The sequence below is a fragment of the Canis lupus genome, chromosome 1 (assembly GCF_011100685.1).
Source record: "Canis lupus familiaris isolate Mischka breed German Shepherd chromosome 1, alternate assembly UU_Cfam_GSD_1.0, whole genome shotgun sequence".
In the NCBI taxonomy this organism is placed as follows: Eukaryota; Metazoa; Chordata; class Mammalia; order Carnivora; family Canidae; genus Canis; species Canis lupus.
In genome coordinates, this window is record NC_049222.1 from 88,901,293 (window position 1) to 88,918,629 (window position 17,337).

Consider the following 17,337-nt stretch of genomic DNA (forward strand, 5'->3'; position numbering starts at 1 on the left):
CCATGTCCAAAGGAAGACTGTTAGGTGAAAAGGGAGTCAGCAAACAAAAGAATGAGAACCAGCAGAACAATGTTTAGTCCATGTGTATTTAAAGAACTCAAAGTATTACAGATACAAGAAAGATCTCATTGTCCTGTGACATTGTGCTATTTCATCAGGTTTCAGAGAATGTCTCTTAAAAGAGAGAGAACGAGAAAGAGAGAGAGAGCACATTCAACTTTCTTTATTAAGAATCACTTTGGGGGATCCCTAGGTGGCTCAGCGGTTTAGCGCCGCCTTCAGCCCAGGGTGTGATCCTGGAGACCCAGGATCGAGTCCCACATCAGGCTCCCTGCAGGGAGCCTGCTTCTCCCTCTGCCTGTGTCGCTGCCTCTCTCTCTCTCGTTAATAAATAAATAAAATCTTTAAAAAAAAATCACTTTGGAATGAATAGTTTGACTTCTGTTTGGCTTGACTTGGGGAAATGAGGAGAAGCAGAGATGGTTTTACTTAGGTTACTCACTCATTCCAATGGCTAGAAAAGGTTATCTCCAAAAAGAAATTAATAATGTGGCAATCCATTTACACATCTGAATCCTGTGGGTCTGTTTAGGGAGAATCCCTTAAGGAATGATCTTGAGCCAGAAACCAAGAACATCCAGTTGCTGTCTGAGGGCCAAGCCCTCAATCATGGTGACTCAAATGAGTCTCGGTTTCACAGTTGTAAAAATCAAAGACCAAATTAGAATTAGGGAGTGATGAAGATATAGACACATGTTGCACCTCTCTAATTTTCCATATTAGTATGTCCCTAATCAATCACAATATTTCTTTTCTGCTAAGCTCAGACTTGACCTGGGTACTCTCCCTCACTCGACACTCTCAGCAGCCCACACATCAACTGGCTTTGGTATGCCATAAGAAACCTGTCTGCTGTCTGTGACAAAAGGTCTTCCCAGCTCTTAACTTCCAACATTCTGGAACAAAAGTCCAAGCTACAGTATGCCCCATCTTTAGGGGCTACTTACAGAACCATATTTGGTCATTATGACATGTTTTCCATGGCCCTCACTAAACATTAACCCACATGGACTCTCCCAAGGTCACTATATACCCTTTGCCCTCTTGGCACATATATACACTTTCTTTCCCTCTTACGACAGAATAAAACAGTTAATAATGATGATGATGAGGTCTCGGGATTCCATTCGAAAGCATCCCTAAAATCCCTAAAATTTCTTAGGGATATCTAATGTATTTCTAATAAAAATTACCTTTTGCAGATTGGGAAAAAAATCTACTTAAATCAAATATCTCAACAGCAGCACTCTTGACATTTTGGGCTGGATAATTCTTTTGTCCATTTTAGGATGTTGGACGGCATCTCTGACTTCCACCCGCTAGATACCAGCAGCAACTCCCCAGGTTATTATAGCCAAAATCTTACCCAGATGTTGCCAAATGTCCCCCAGGGGGCAAATCCTGCCCCCTCCCTCCCTCCTTTGAAAACTTCTGACCTAAATGATTATAGTAATTCTCTTAGAGAGATACAATTACGAATGATTTTCCCCCTTATTTTTTTGTATTTTTAAAATCTTGCTTAATGAATGTATATTGTTTATATGATAAAAATAAGCTAATGACTTGGGACAGCTGGGTAATTCAATTAGCTAAGTGTCCCACTGTTGATTTCAGCTCGGGTCATGATCTCAGTGTAGTGGGATGGAGCCCCACATTGGGCTCTGAGCTGGCCATGGAGGCTGCTTGGGATTCTCTCTCTCCCTGCCCCTCCCACTCATGCTCAAGCGCTCTCTCTCTCCCGCTCTTGCTCTCTAAATAAATAAACCTTAAAAAAAAAAATAAGTTGTGACTTTCTATTTTTTAAAAAGAAACAGCATTAGCTATATAGATGCCTCTAGTTGGTCCTTGAGTGAGAACCGATATGTGGTTCATTCAATTTAAATATTCAGTTCAGGAGCAGCCCTGCGTGGCTCAGCGGTTTAGTGGTGCCTTCAGCCCAGGGCGCGATCCTGGAGACCCAGGATCGAGTCCCACATCGGGCTCCCTGCATGGAGCCTGCTTCTCGCTCTGCCTGTGTCTCTGCCTCTCTCTCTGTATGTGTCTCTCATGAATAAATAAATAAAGTCTTTTAAAAAAAATTAAGTTAAGTGGCTCAGTCGGTCAAGCGTCTAACTCTTGGTTTGGGTTTAGGTCGTGATCTCAAGGTCATGGGATGAAGCCCCATGCCGGGTTCCTGCTTGGTGGGGAGTCTGCTTGAGAGTCTCTCTCCATCTGCCCTTCCCCCATTCCCCCCACGCTCCTGAGCTCTCTCTCAAATAAATAAATAAAGCTTTAAAAAAAATTAAAAATTGAGATGTCTGGGTGTCTCAGGAGTTAAGCGTCTGCCTCTGGCTCAAGGCATGATCCTGGAGTCCCGGGATAGAGTCCCACATCAGGCTCCCTGCAGAGAGCCTGCTTCTCCCTCTGCCTGTGTCTCTGCCTCTCTCTGCCTCTCTCTCTCTCTCTCTCCCCGTGTCTCTCATGAATAAATAAATAAAATCTTTTAAAAAAATTAAAATTAAGTTCAGTCCCTAAAAATACTATCTGCCATTTAACACCTTAAATTAAACTTCTCTTCAATGTGTAAAAGACACAAAAGGGACTTTAGAGAAGAAAATAGGGATCCAGGACTCTAACCATTCAGAAGAAAACATCTAAACCTTTCTTCAGCATGGTTAATTAGTGGGGCATTAGAAAGAGACATAAAGCAAAATAAAAAGTCTTTATCCAAAACATTCCACATGTACACTTTAATCAGAACAATACTTGCATCGTAGGAAAAAAATAAGGCACACTGACTCATCTTTAAGAACTGCTCTATGTATAGACCATGTAAAAAAGAAAAAGTCAAAATCAGAAAATTAAAATATCCAAATGTAAAAAACACCCGTTACTTCATCTTCTTGGCTGCTAGACTAAAATTTTTCTTAAGAGTTATTATTACCATGCATTGTATTACTATTTTAATTCTGTCTGTCAAGGCCCTATGTGCTAGGAAGAAACAAGTTCTCAGTGAAGAACTCCCCCACCTATTACTCTTAGGACAGGGATGACTCTTCCCCTTTGTCTAGAACCCCCCAAACACACACAAAGCATCTTCCACCCTCCTCTGCTTACCCGGGGTGCTGCCAGAGATTCACATGTCTTCTGCTCTCAGGAAGAAGCTCTCTTTTGTTAAGTGGGGTGATACCCACTGCGGCTTCCAGGATGGCCATGTACTTCTTGTACCTCATCTTGTCTCTCTCAGTAAAAGGTCATGTACATTTTGGGCACTGATCAGCTGAAGCAATCAAAGTAATCTTTGCGCTACCCAAAGCCCCTGTGCTTTTAGATGTTCTGTGTACCCCTCGCTGTGTACCCCTACAGTGTGGGGTGAGGGTGGTGGCAAGGCTGAGGCCAAGCCACAAATAAATTAAAAAAAAAAAAAAAGAAAGAAAGAAAAAGAAAAGGCTCATTCGGATTTCCCTGCAACGTCAGTATTATATAAGGCTAAAGAATTTTGAATAAAGCACTAATGAAAATGACTTGCAGGACAACCGTGGTTCTAAACACAGCAATCTAACATACACTCCCCAATTAATCCGCACATAAATCTTTGAGGCTGCTAATCCTTCAAGTACTAATGGCACAGGAGGTGATTTATTTCAAGGTCTGGAAATAATTGGTCCAAAAAGCCTGCATGCCTCTGGATGAACTAAAACCAGAAACTGATTTGCTCCTTCTACTTCTATCTGAAAAGCTGTGCTTTGACAAATAAGGAGTTCCAGTTGTCATTTTATAGCAAAGCATTTCTAAATGCTATAAACTCCTTGCCTGAAAAAAAATAAGTTAAAAATTTAAAAAAAAACTCCTTGCCTGAGTCAATAGCAAAGATTAATTAATTGAGACACAATTTAAAAAAAATTTGAGACACAATCCTGTTTGGGTTGGGTTTTTTTTTTTTTTTTTTAATTTCTTTTAAAATACTTCTATAATGCAACATAGGCAAGCTCCCATAGCACAAAAATATATCCTCTGGAGATGGTGAGACTACCACTTCCTTGTTGTTGTAAATGTCTCCCTTCAGCTTGGAGGACCTTTCTTGCCCTCTTTCTTTCTTTTTTTTAAGATTTTATTATTTATTCACGAGAGACACACAGAGAGAGGCAGAGACACAGGCAGAGGGAGAAGCAGGCTCCCTGCAGGGAACCTGATGGGGGACTCGATCCCAGGACCCCAGGATCACAACCTGAGCTGAAGGCAGACGCTCAACCGCTGAGCCACCCAGGCACCCTAATTCTCTCTTTTCTCAATAGCAAGTTTCTTTGTCTTTATCTTTTTTTTTTTTTAACCCGAATGACCTAAATCAGTGGTCTCCAAAGTGGGATGTACATGCCAAAAGTCCTTGGAGTATTGACAGAAAATGCTAAACCATCTATTTCCTATTTTCTCTCACCCATCAAAAATTTAACTTGAAAAAAAAAAAATTTAACTTGAGTGTGTTTATACCCTGAGACTAATAATAAACCATATGTTAACTAACGTGAATTTAAATAAAAGCTAAAAAATAAAAATAATTTTAAATTTTTTAAATTTTTTAAAGATTTTATTTATTTATTCATGAGAAAGGCAGAGACATAGGCAGAGGGAGAAGCAGGGTCCATGCAGGAAGGACTCTGGGATCAAGCCCTGAGTCAAAGGCAGATGCTCAACCGCTGAGCCACCCAGGCGTCCCTAAAAATTTTTTGATTTAAAAATAGATATGCCAGGGATCCCTGGGTGGCGCAGTGGTTTAGCGCCTGCCTTTGGCCCAGGGCACGATCCTGGAGACCCAGGATCGAATCCCACGTCGGGCTCCTGGTGCATGGAGCCTGCTTCTCCCTCTGCCTATGTCTCTGCCTCTCTCTCTCTCTATCATAAAAGTTAAAAAAAAATTAAAAATAAATAAAAATAGATATGCAAGTTATAAATTACTATACTCATATATATTGCAGGGTGTCCTTAAAAATGTGATGGGGTGTCCGAGCAAACAAGTTTGAAGGTCAGTGATTTAAATAACCCTTCGATCCTTTCAAGCCTCAATTTCCCATTTAGAAGACAAGAGGCCTGACCAGACGAATGCAGTCATATTTCAACAACAACGAAAGACTAAGAACTCCCACTTCACTTGGCCTGATTATACAATGAATATCATCTAACCACAGCAGAGTGGTGAAAACAAGGGGTAAACCACTTGGTCTCAGAATATTTCATTTCCATAGTATTCATGAATATTACTCCCACTGGTTGTTCCGTAAACAATTAGTACCAGTTAGTCACAGGAATTCTTTTATAGGCTGAACTTGGTTTGCTACAGCTGCCACCGCTGAAAAAAGCTACAATACAGCCTTCATTTAATCATACAGGAAGATGTAATTATACTTACACAACAGTCTTTGTTCTAACAAATTGTATTTCTAATGACGCGTGATAAAAATTACTATACAGCCCTCTCAAATAAGAAAGGAAGCCTGAGCTAGCAACAACAAAAAAAATCAAGTTAAACTCGTTATCCATTGGCAGCTGTTTTACTTGGGTGAAAGTGACACAATACTTTATAAGTGACACAATACTTTATAAATGGCCTGTTTCAACGTTTCATTTTCTATAGGAATTTCGTATGCATTTAACACACATCTTAGGATGCCTGGGGAGCTCAGCAGTTGAGTGTCTGCCTTTGGCTCAGGGTGTGATCCCAGAGTCCTGCATCGGGCTCCGCATGGGGCTCCACATCGGGCTCCCTGCATGGAACCTGCTTCTGCCTCGGCCTGTGTGTGTGTTTCTCACTGTGTCTCTCATGAATAAATAAAACCTGAAAAAAACAAACAAACAAACACACACACACATACAACTTATGAAGTGATTCTTATCTATGATGACCTCATACAAAACTAAAATGGGGTCTTTGATGAGGAAAAGAACTCTGTCCTAGCAAATAATTAGGAAGAATTTGCTTTCTTCCATAAAGGGATTGTTCTGTTTTATAATTTATTTATCCATTTAAAAAACTGTCATCTTTGTGCGATCGCCTTCATAAGACAATGCAGGACAATAACATAGAAAACAAATATCTAGCCTAAATACCCCCACTCAGATATGTACTTATATGACATTTTATTTATAAGTCTAGAGACTCTTCAGAAATATGTATTTATTTAGTTAATTCCCTTCGAATTCTAGAAATTCTTTACAGCTGCAACTGTCTGATTTTATTTTTTTATTTTTTTAAAGATTTTATTTATTTATTATGAGAGACACAGAGAGAGAGAGAGGCAGAGACACAGAGGGAGAAGCAGGCTCCAAGCAGGGAGCCCGATGTGGGACTCGATCCTGGGACTCCAGGATCACGCCCTGAGCCGGAAGGCAGACACTTAACCACTGAGCCACCCAGGTGTCCCCAACTATCTGATTTTTAAAATCACTTATCTGGGGGATCCCTGGGTGGCTCAGCGGTTTGGCGTCTGCCTTTGGCCCAGGGCGTTGAGCCTGGAGTTCCGGGATCGAGTCCCACATCGGGCTCCCTGCATGAAGCCTGCTTCTCCCTCTGCCTGCGTCTCTGCCTCTGTGTGTGTTTCTCATAAATAAATAAATAAAATCTTTTTAAAAAAATCACTTATCTGTTTAAAAACATGACTCTAGGTCTACATGATCCAAAAAAAAAGCTTCTGAGTCAGGATAAGATACTCAAGGATACTTTAGTCTACATGATTAAAATTGAACATAAAAATTCACAGACCAGACTGGTGTTCCCTTTGAACTGATTATTTATACTTTATTTCTGCTGGAGTGGACATCCTTCTTTCCTGGGTATTTTAACTGTTCTTGTGCTTTAGAAGTATAAAAATGGAAATGAACTAATGTCCCAAATGGGCTGTTTTACAGGGTGTGGTCTGCTTTTCAGGGAGCTGGAAAAAGCCCTAACTAAAAGTAGAAGAGTTGCGGGAAACCGCTATTTTTTTTTTAAGCTTTACTGCAAATAAACCATATGACTTTATGCAGCCCGTTATATTATCTACTCACTTAATATCTTCATGTATAATATATTTTTACGTATTGGCTACTCAAGTGACCGATCAGAGTCACTGTAAGAAAAACAAGCTACACGATGTAAAAGAATCACCAGAGTTCTTGAACGTTAGCTGTGGCTCTCCCAGATTCACCCGCCTCTGTCCAAACCCATCTGCTCTCTTCAGTCATCTTCAGAATACACTCACTACTGGGTTTATTCAAACCATTCAAACTTCAACTAGATGCCACCAAATGCATCATTTTAATCCTATCCTTCCCAACCCAATACTTGTCTGAAATCACCTCCTGCCCAGCCCGCAGCCACCACCACTTCTTGCCTTTTTCTGTTTCTTGAATCCTTGTCTTGGGTCACCTGGCATGAGAGCTGGAAGCCATCCTCACCTGGCCCCGTGGTGCCCACTCATAGCAGCCCCATGACACAGGGAGAGAGGTGTGTTTACATGGGAAGACTGGATCTGAGTCCCACCTCTGCTGTTTAACACCAACAAGTGATCTCCAACAAGTTACTTGACCCTTCTGAGCCTGTTTTATCATCTGTAAAACTGGAATAAAACCACAACACAGGGGTGGTTTTAATAATTCATGAGGATGATGTATATGCCTTCGATGCCTGTCATCCTTTCCTTCCTCCTTTCTTCCACCTCTGCCATCTGTTCTTTTTTCCACTCCCAAGACCTCTTCAAGGTGAGGTTTGTAGAAACCTTTCCTCGGGATGCCCGGGTGGCTCAGTGGTTTAGCGCCGCCTTCAGCCCAGGGTGTGATCCTGGAGACCTGGGATCGAGTCCCACGTCGGGCTCCCTGCATGGAGCCTGCTTCTCTCTCTCTCTGCCTGTGTCTCTGCCTCCCACTCTCTCTGTGTCTCTCATGAATAAATAAATAAAATCTTAAAACAAACAAACAAAACCTTTCCTCTCTTCTCTATAGGCTTACAAACTTCTGACCTGCCCATACACCCACAACTTCCTTCAGCACACAGTTGAAGAAGCAGAAAAGCCCAAGGTTGAATAGCTTTGTAGGAAAAAACAGAAACTGAAAAAAACAGGGTGGCTGAAGGGAACAAGGACCCAGGGGCTGGCGTGAGTGATGGAAACCCTGAAAAAGAGAACACTGGGTCTTGCAGGCCCTGCTCAGGTGGTATCCACCAACCACAGGGGTTCTCCCTTAAAATAGTTCCCAGATTTTTAACCTCTGCTACTGAATAATTAATAGCCAACATTAATATCACTTAATTGTTCCTCCCAAATTATATGCATACATCATAATTCATGGATTCCTCATTCCTAAGAAATAAAAAACTTTCCACCCCTCATGTGCAGGGAAATCGGCTCCCTGTTGCTTTTGGAAGAAACTGTGTTCGTGCTACATGTGTACTCTGAACCTAGAGCTGTAGGACTCTAGCACTTCTCTTGCTTGGGCACAGAAGAGCCAGGAGGCAATGCACAGAATTTAAAACACTGATGGGAGCTGGCTTCAGTCGAGAAGGGCTGGGCCATTAGTTGGATTAGGAGGATATTAGTCACTTCTGCTCTGCAATTTCAAGAAAGGTACAAAGTCTCTGGAACCTGTTAGGGACACCAGCTCTGAAGTGTTGAGCTATAACAGTCAGCTGCCAGCAGCTGGGAAGCGTAGTTCACACACAGTCCCCCTGCTGACACACCCCTCTGTTCCCTAGCCTGAACGGGGGTACCACACTGCCCAGGACTGAAATCCAGCTCCACCTCTAATGAGCTCTTATCCTGGTCAAGTCACTTAATGTCTCTTTGTCTCACTTTTTTTCATCTGTAAATGGGGTTAATAATAGAACTGATCTCATAATACTAAATCAGTTATTATGTGGAAAGTATTTAGCACATGTGCAGCATAGAGCATATACCATGTAAATGTGTTTTCTTTTCCTTGATAACTAGTTACAGCTTCATTTTTTTCCAGAAAGCTCTCTTTGGTTGAACCCCGCTACCCCCACATCCCCCAGACTGGGCTAGGTTACTCCTTCTTCTGCCCTCTCAAATACTTTCTGCTTCAATCTTCAAAACTGGAAACACAGTGAGTTTAAATTATGTGTTCAAGCACTTCCAGAGGATAGGGTGGGTCCTCTGGGCCATGGAAAGAGTTAATTAAAGGAAAGGAGTCCTGGCAGTTGAGGGTGTCGACTTCCACATGGATCCAGGCCTGACCCAACCCTCTGCAGTAATGGCCTGCCTGGTTGTCAGAAACAGGTTTGATTCCAGGCAGAGCCCTGCTCAGGGATCAGTATTGTGGCTGAGCTGGACACAGAGCCTCAGAGTGGAGCCCCATGGTGTGGAGCCTCATTCAGCCCTGAAACTATAATTCTGGTGAACCCAGAAGAGACTGTGGAGTTTAATCAGAAGAACCTGATTATGTGAGCCCCAGTCTCGCTCCTCCTGGGATATCAGTGGGAGGAGGCGGCGTGAGCCATGACAGCTGCTGTATTAACAGTTCACCTGGTTTCAGGCAGCTTTTCTTATTCTGTCTGAATTCGTTTGCTAGGACTGCCTTAACAACGTACTGCAGACTAGGGAACTTAACTAACAGAAAACCTGCAGCTTAATTATCTCATAGTTCTGAAGTCTGGAAGTGCAAGAACAAGGTGTTGGCAGGGCTGGTTCCTTCTGAGGGCCATGAGCAGGGCTCTCTCCTTGGCTTATAGATGGCCCTCTCCATCCTGTGTCTTAACATCAATTTCCCTCTGTATGTGTCTGTGTCCAAACTTCTTCTTATAAGAACACTAGTCATATTGGATTAGGGCCCACCCTAATGATCTAATTTTAACTTGATTACCTCTGTAAAAACCCTATCTCCAAATAGGCCACATTCTGAAGTACTAGAACAGTACTTCATCCAGAAGAACAGAAATCCATCCCAACAGATGAATTTTAGGGGGTATTGGGGGAATACAATTCAACTCATAACACTGCCTGAAGTGACAAAAATGTAAAACTCTCATGAAGTTTTGCCCTGTGATGGAAAAAGACAGAAACCTAGAAGTACCTGATGGCCTGGACATGTCCAGCCTGGGATTTGGTCCAGCATAGGCCTCAGAGCAAATCAACTAGTTAAAAAATCCTCCATGTTCAAGATGAGCCAATGCCTGATACTGTGAGAATGAGCTGGTCTCTGGTAGCAGAAGCTGAATCCATTAAAACAAGGATTCAAGAAGAATGCACTTAAAAGTATTCTGTACAGGGACACCTGGGTGGCTCAGTGGCTGAGCATCTGCCTTCAGCTAGGGTGTGATCCGGGGGTTCCCAGGATCAAATCCCCCATCAGGTTCCCTGCATGGAGCCTGCTTCTCCCTCTGCCTGTGTCTCTGCCTCTCTCTCTCTCTCTCTCTCTCTCTCTGTGTGTGTGTTTCTCGTGAATAAATAAATAAAATCTTAAAAAAAAAAAAGTATTATGTACAACTGAGAAAGACCAGTGATGTGCAGACAGCACTCTGCCCGTGTGTGGGGTCAGTGCAAGGGTCTGCCGGAACTCACTCATTAGAGATCAGCTTCTCTTGCAGGAAGAGAACAGGGTAGTAAGGTGGAATCAGGGGATGTAGTCTTTGTTCACAACAAGGCATGAAGATCGAGGAGGAAACTGACTCATTCTAAAATCAAGCATGTATCTCACCACCCAGGATGGATAGAAAAATCAATCTACACCCACGTTGTAGAAGAAGAGAACAGCAAAGCACACTTGACAGGTCATCCCAACAAAGCCAGATTGAGCAAGCCTGAATTTTAAGTGTGGTCCAGATCCTCCAGGAGAGGAAATGAAATGATGGGGCACTGTTGTGAAAAAAGAAATGGGGCTTAATGGGTTTATTACCCATGGAGGCAGAGCCAGAGGAGGAAAGGTCTGAAGCAAATAACAAGATGAGCGGTGAATACAAAGAGCTGGAACTCTACAGAAAGAGATTCAAAGACCTTGAGAAGCTGGAGGGACCCTTTCTTCTCCGAACCAGATTCTGTCCCTTGGGAAAAGAGCTCGTGATCCTCGGTTGAGAATAAGGGAGGCTGGACAAAAACTCACCCATTCAGGACGGGAAGCTGCAGACCTGAGACAAAGAATATCCGAAAGGGCAACAAAACTCCAGCCACACCAATACAGTGAGAAGGCAGCGTTACCGTCCCCCTTTTACAAGGAGGAAACTAAGGCTTAGGGTTGAGAAGACTGCCCTAGATCACAGAGCCCCCAAGTCGCAGGGTCAGTACTCTAGGCCAGGTCTGACTTGTCCCTACTCTGTTCTAGTGCCTTCTAGACTGGATCCTCCTGCATCCAATGATCTGGATGGAGCATCTGCCCCGTGGTCCCTGGATCCCTGGTGCTGCTTCCTCTGAGACAGGAGGGTCTCACCCTCCCCTCACACCCTCCTCCTGGCTACAGGCTTTCCTCTTCTCTCTCCTTCCTCTTTCCCAATCTGCTGTTTCCAGGGGATCCCAATGTGAGGTTTGTAGAAAGAAAACACCCTCTTCCTTCTCCTTCTCCTTTTCCGGTAGCTCCACCACCATCACCACCACCACCATGCTGACTCCACTGTCCTTCTAATCCTCCTCTTCATGAGTTGGGTTTTCCCCTAGACATCTCAACCAGAAAACAGAAGACCTCCTGGGGTCACTGAGCTTCCATGTGCCCCCTAATAGTCAGGATCCTGAAACTCCACAAGATTCCTAAATCATGGGCAGCCCGGGTGGCTCAGTGGTTTGGCACCACCCAAGGCCTAGGGCGTGGTCCTGGAGACCTGGGATCAAGTACCATGTCAGGCTCCTTGCGCCTGTCTCTGTCTGTCTGTCTCTCTCTCTGTCTCTCATGAAAAAATAAATAAAATCTTTTTAAAAATTCAAAATCATTTCATTTAAAATTTTCCTATATTTTGCTTTTTTTTTTTTTTTTTAGTTTATTCATGAGAGACACACAGAGAAAGAGGCAGACACAGGCAGAGGGAGAAAGCAGGCTCCAAGCAGGAAGCCCAATGCAGGACTCAATCCCAGGACCCTGGGATTATGCTCTGAGCCAAAGGGACGCTCAACCACTGAGCCACCCAGGCATCCCAAGGGCTCAATACATTTTAATTGGCTTCAAAAAATTATGTTTTTACAGACCGGTCTCCCTGAGCATTCTATGATGGGCCAGAAGGTAGGTACGATATCCTACTCTATCTTTGTATCTCTTGTACCTCTCCTTGCTCAGGAACCAGCACATGACAGATACCCAATACTGTTAGGTTTTACTTCCTCATTAAGAGGGCAGCAAGGTATAATGATTAAGACCCTGCACTCTAGAACCAGACTGCCTGTGTTTGAATCACAGCTTCAGGCTTGATTAGCTGAGTGGCCTTGGCAAGTCTTTTAAACTCTCTGGGCCTCAGTCTCCTCATCTGTAAAAGAGAATAATAATAGCACCCACCTGTTAAGATTGGGTGAGAATTAAATTTTACAAACATATGCAAAACTCTTAGGACCTGGACCAGATGAAGTGCCACCATCCAAGTACTAGCCAGAATCATTCTTTCCTCAGCAAATACTTATCGACTTAGGTTCTACAGAGTTCATAACAGCGAAGAGTATTGTCAGACCAGCAGAGTGAGCACCTTGGAGCCCAGGACTGGAGGGAGGCAGGCAGTAGAGTCTACACCAACAAGCGTATGGCAGATGCTCTTCCTTCTGGCTAACACAGTCCTCCCCCTGCCCAGATGTCACTAAACCAGGATGTAGCAAACACATCCACCGTTCCAGTCACTGAGATAAGCATTCTACATGCATTACCTTGTTCGATTTTCACACCAGCTTAAGAAGTGGTTATAAAGTCTCCCTGTTTTCAGATGACACACAGGCACCATGTGACTAAGCAATTTGCCCCGGCCATGCAGGTAATAAGTAGTGGAGGCGTGATTCCTACCCAGGTTGGTCTGATTATAAAATTCATGTCTTCTGACACCCACTAAGCCTGGGTAGGTGCCTTGGGGCCCTTGGTATGTCACCACCATAATGAAATGTAATTGCCACTTATTTGTCTCCCTCTAGAAGGTGGGTCTCACGAGAGCAGACTCTACTCTGCTCACCATTCTATCCCTAGCACCTGGCACATTGCCTGGTAGAGTACGGGGATCAAGAGCATGTGTTTAAAAAAAAAAAAAAAAAAAAAAAAGAGCCTGTGTTAATAAATAAGTGCATGGGAGAGCAACTCTTGATCTCAAAGTCATGAGTTGAACCCCACATTGGGAGTAGAGATTACTTCTTTTTTAAGATTTTATTTATTTATTTACTTATTAAGATTTTATTTATTTATTCATGAGAGACACAGAGGGAGAGAGAGAGAGAGAGGCAGAGGCACAGGAAGAGGGAGAAGCAGGCTCCATGCAGGGAGCTGGACGCAGGACTCAATCCTGCATCTCCAGGATCAGGCCCTGGGCTGAAGTGGCGCTAAAGCACTGAGCCAAAAAATAAAAAAAAATAAAAAAAAAAATAAAGCACTGAGCCACCCAGGCTGCCCTATTTATTTATTTTAGAGAGAAAATTGGGGGCAGAGGGGCGGAGGGGAGAATCCCAAGCAGACTCCCTGCTGAGTGAGGAGCTTGCTCTTAGGACCCTGAGACCACAACCCCAGACAAAATCAAGAGTTGGATGCTCACCTGACTGAGCCACCCAGGCACCCCAGGACATTTTTTTTAAGTTATAATGAAAAGAATGAATGAACAGGGCTTTCTTTTTTAATGTGTACTGCCACCCTTCCTTGTCCCTGCGGCGAAGGAATCCTAGCTGTCATCCTAAAATCAAAATCTGGGATGCCTGGGTGGCTCAGCGGTTGAGCGTCTGCCTTTGGCTCAGGTCATGATCCCAGGATCCAGGATTGAGTCCCGCATCAGGCTCCTTGCAAGGAGCCTGCTTCTCCCTTGGCCTGTGTTTCTCGTGAATGAATGAATAAAATCTTTTAAAAATAAAATAAAGATCTGAGTACAAACCCCAAGTTCATTTCCACCCTCCTGTAATTTGGTCAGACAGAGCAAAGCTCCCGTGGCACTGGACCCAAGCTGCATGGACAGACCCCTTCCTCAAGTGCAGGGCTCCTAGCACCATCCTCACCTTGCACCCTCATCCCCATCAGTATGCAAAATAGTTTTAACACACTTTGAAAAGATGCTTGTAAGATTGGCCCTTGGCTGGAGTCTGAAAACTTGATTTGGAGAAAATTCCCACCACTCCTAGAGCTGATAAGAGTGGCTCACTGCCCCTAAACTGTTTGCACAAACAATGTAATTTACCCTAATACCAGCTTCCCTTCTGGGAACCTGAACTTCTGGTACATGCTCTACAGGGAATGCTGACGTAGCCAAACCTAGACTTTGTTCCGTGTGCCTTTTCCCTTTGCCAATTTTGCTCTGTGTCCATTACTGTAATGGATGCATCACAGTACATGTACTAAGTCTTGTGAGTCCTCTTACAAATCACTGAAACTGGGGGTGGTCCTGGGGACTCCAAGACACCATCTCTGCAAAGGAGCCAAGTTGTAAAATGCTTCCTGTCCAATCCTGTCTGTGAAAGACAGGACTCACACACCCAGAGCCCACAGGAACCAGGCAGGAACATAAAGATGTGCAACTGGATGAGTGGGATCTGGGACAAATAGATGAGTGTCAAATAGTCAGGGGCTAACTCAGCTCCTGGCCGACCAGCTAGTTCATAGCCACTGACAGTACATCCTCTCTTCTGCCAATGACAGGTACTGGCAAATGATAACACAGAACCCCCTGGGCAGGATTTGGCCTTCTTCCAAAACTCAAAAGAGAAATGCTCTGCATCCTCAGATACAATGAAGATTCCTTTAAAATAAAATATAAAATAAAAGGGGATGTTTGTCTGGACTGCAAGAAACCAGCAGAAAAGGTGGAACACAGCTCAGCTTGAGAAGAAGTAAATAGCCCTGGGTCACCACGTCCTTCTTGGGTTTCTCTTCTGCAGCAAAGCTGACCTTCATGACATGGACTGTCAGCACCCACGCTCTGAATCGGCTTATACCAAGTCACACTAAGGAGACTCGACACGTGGTAGCACAGATCCTAAAGCTATTAAGCTGAGCAGCAAATACATGAAGGGAGGAAAAATAAAATTCAAGATCACTGCCTGCATAAACGAGTCTTGCCTCTGGTTGACATAGCTCACCTTGGTTCTAGGCTGAGTCCGACTGGTAGTGACAGACAAGAAGAGGGCGAGTGGTCAGTCATGACTTCAGGGCTATGGCTGAAGGACTAAAGGGGCCCCTGGTCTTATGAGAAAAGTTCACACTGGACCCTGCAGTCCCCAAGCAGCATATCCCACACCCCAGTAATGTTGGGCTTCCCAAAAGGCGTAGAAAGGTCAGGACTGTAGTGCTACAGCACCCACTAGCCCACTAGCCGGTTACAGCCCGATCCCTCCCACCTCTGCAACCAATGCCCCACACATGCCCTCACTCCCCTGTTTACATAGAGTTCATGGGCTCCCGCTGGCCTGGGTCTCCTCATAGCCTTCTGCCCCTTCTTCCCATATCCCAGAGGCTTTTCTTCCTCCAGCATCCAGCCCCTACCCCATCCCTACATTTCAGTTCCCAGCACTTATGTCTGCCTCCCTCAGATGGTATCCACTTCCTAGGCCCCACCAAGCTCCTGTATGCACAGGGCACCCAGCTGACCTCCAGCTCTGTCCCTTCCCCACTCTTGCTCCAGTCTGATGTCTCCAAATGCCTCCAGACCACTGGTTCTCAAAACACAAAGCTCCAGACCAGCAGCAGCAGCATTGCCTGATGACTTGTTAGAGATGCAGATTCTCAAGCCCCACCCCAGACCTACCGAATCCAAAGTTAAAAACTCAAATCTGGGGCTGTAGACAAGCCCTCCAGGCGATTCAGATGCAGCTGACGTTTGAGAACCACTGCACTACACACTTCCACTTGCTTACCCTGTGGCTTTCTCAAACATTTCTCAAATGTTTCTAAATCCAGGTGAATTCCCTCTTTCTCTTACTGCTGCCTATATTTACCAGTAATACAAGATCAAAAGAGCACAACCCAAGTTCGATATGGTAGGCCTCCAAAATGCAAGAGGTATTTTTTAAATTCATAATTATTTTGTGACTGTAGAGCATGAAGGCAATTCTCCACATGACTACAGAGAAAAGCACTGCCTTGCAGCTTGGGAAAGAAAAAACAAAATTAACTAACTCATGCAAAAATGTCTATCCGTGGGGCACCTGGGTGGCTCAGTGGTTGAACGTCTACCTTTGGCTCAGGTTGTGATCCGGGGGTCCTGGGATCAAGTCCTACATCGGGCTCCTCGCAGAGAGCCTCTTCTCCTTCTGCCTGTGTCTCTGCCTCTCTCTGTGTGTCTCTCATGAATAAATAAATAAAATCTTTTTAAAAAATTAAATCTGGGAATATACTAAAAACCAATGCATATAATTTTTAATTTATTTTTAAATAAATTGTTAAAAAAAGTATATTTTAATAAGTAGAATGGACAAATATTAACCCACACAATATCAAACAATATTTTCATTCAAGTGTTTAAAATGTCCATCATTAGCACCAATGCATTTGTGTGTGTGTGTGTGTTTGATGTGCACACTTTTGGTGTATTACTAACATTTGAGAGGTGCATGATTCTTACTGTGCATTAAATCAGCATATAGGATAATAGGTCCCTGCCTGCTTATTCCCCTTCATTTCAAAGAAACTATAATATTAATTAATTCTTCACTCAAATCCTTTGGAACATCAGGTACCACATGCACGAAGCCCTATGGCAAATAAAAAGATGAGCCAAAACTGAAATAAATTTCAAAAAGAGCAAAAGGCTCAATTTACGTTTTCATTGTTCTAACCCATGGCAATTAGGGAATCTATTCAAAACTGATTTTCCTTTCTCTGTCTAGTTTCCCTTTATTTTTTTTTTTTTAAGATTTTATTTATTTATTCATGAGAGAGAGAGAGAGAGAGAGAGAGAGAGGCAGAGACACAGGCAGAGGGAGAAGCAGGCTCCATGCAGGGAGCCTGATGTGGGACTCGATCCCTCCCCTGACTCCAGGATCAGGCCCTGAGCTAAAGGCAGATGCTCAACTGCTGAGTCACCCAGGCATCCCTAGTTTCCCTTTAAAAAAGAATAAAAGTAGGGATACCTGGGTGGCTCAGCGGTTGAGCATCTGCCTTCGACTCAGGGTGTGATCCTGGGATCTGGGGACCTGCACTGGGCTTCCAGCAGGGAGCCTGCTTCTTCCT

At 43.8% G+C, this 17,337-nt stretch overlaps 1 protein-coding gene and 1 long non-coding RNA gene across 2 annotated transcripts in view; one reads left to right on the forward strand and one right to left on the reverse strand.

Annotated features, from left to right (window-relative positions):
- TJP2 (tight junction protein 2) overlaps nucleotides 1-3,423 on the reverse strand; it is a 105,025-nt gene extending 101,602 nt beyond the window's left edge. The window contains 1 exon segment of the mRNA NM_001003204.1: nucleotides 3,157-3,423. The gene's annotated coding sequence lies outside the window, so the exon portion shown is untranslated.
- Nucleotides 1-15,836, forward strand: part of LOC111096756 — a 39,803-nt gene extending 23,967 nt beyond the window's left edge. Inside the window, exon 4 of the long non-coding RNA XR_005354208.1 lies at nucleotides 14,809-15,836. This is a non-coding gene — a long non-coding RNA (uncharacterized LOC111096756). The remainder of the gene's footprint in view (nucleotides 1-14,808) is intronic.
- Nucleotides 15,837-17,337: the final 1,501 nt, after the last annotated feature.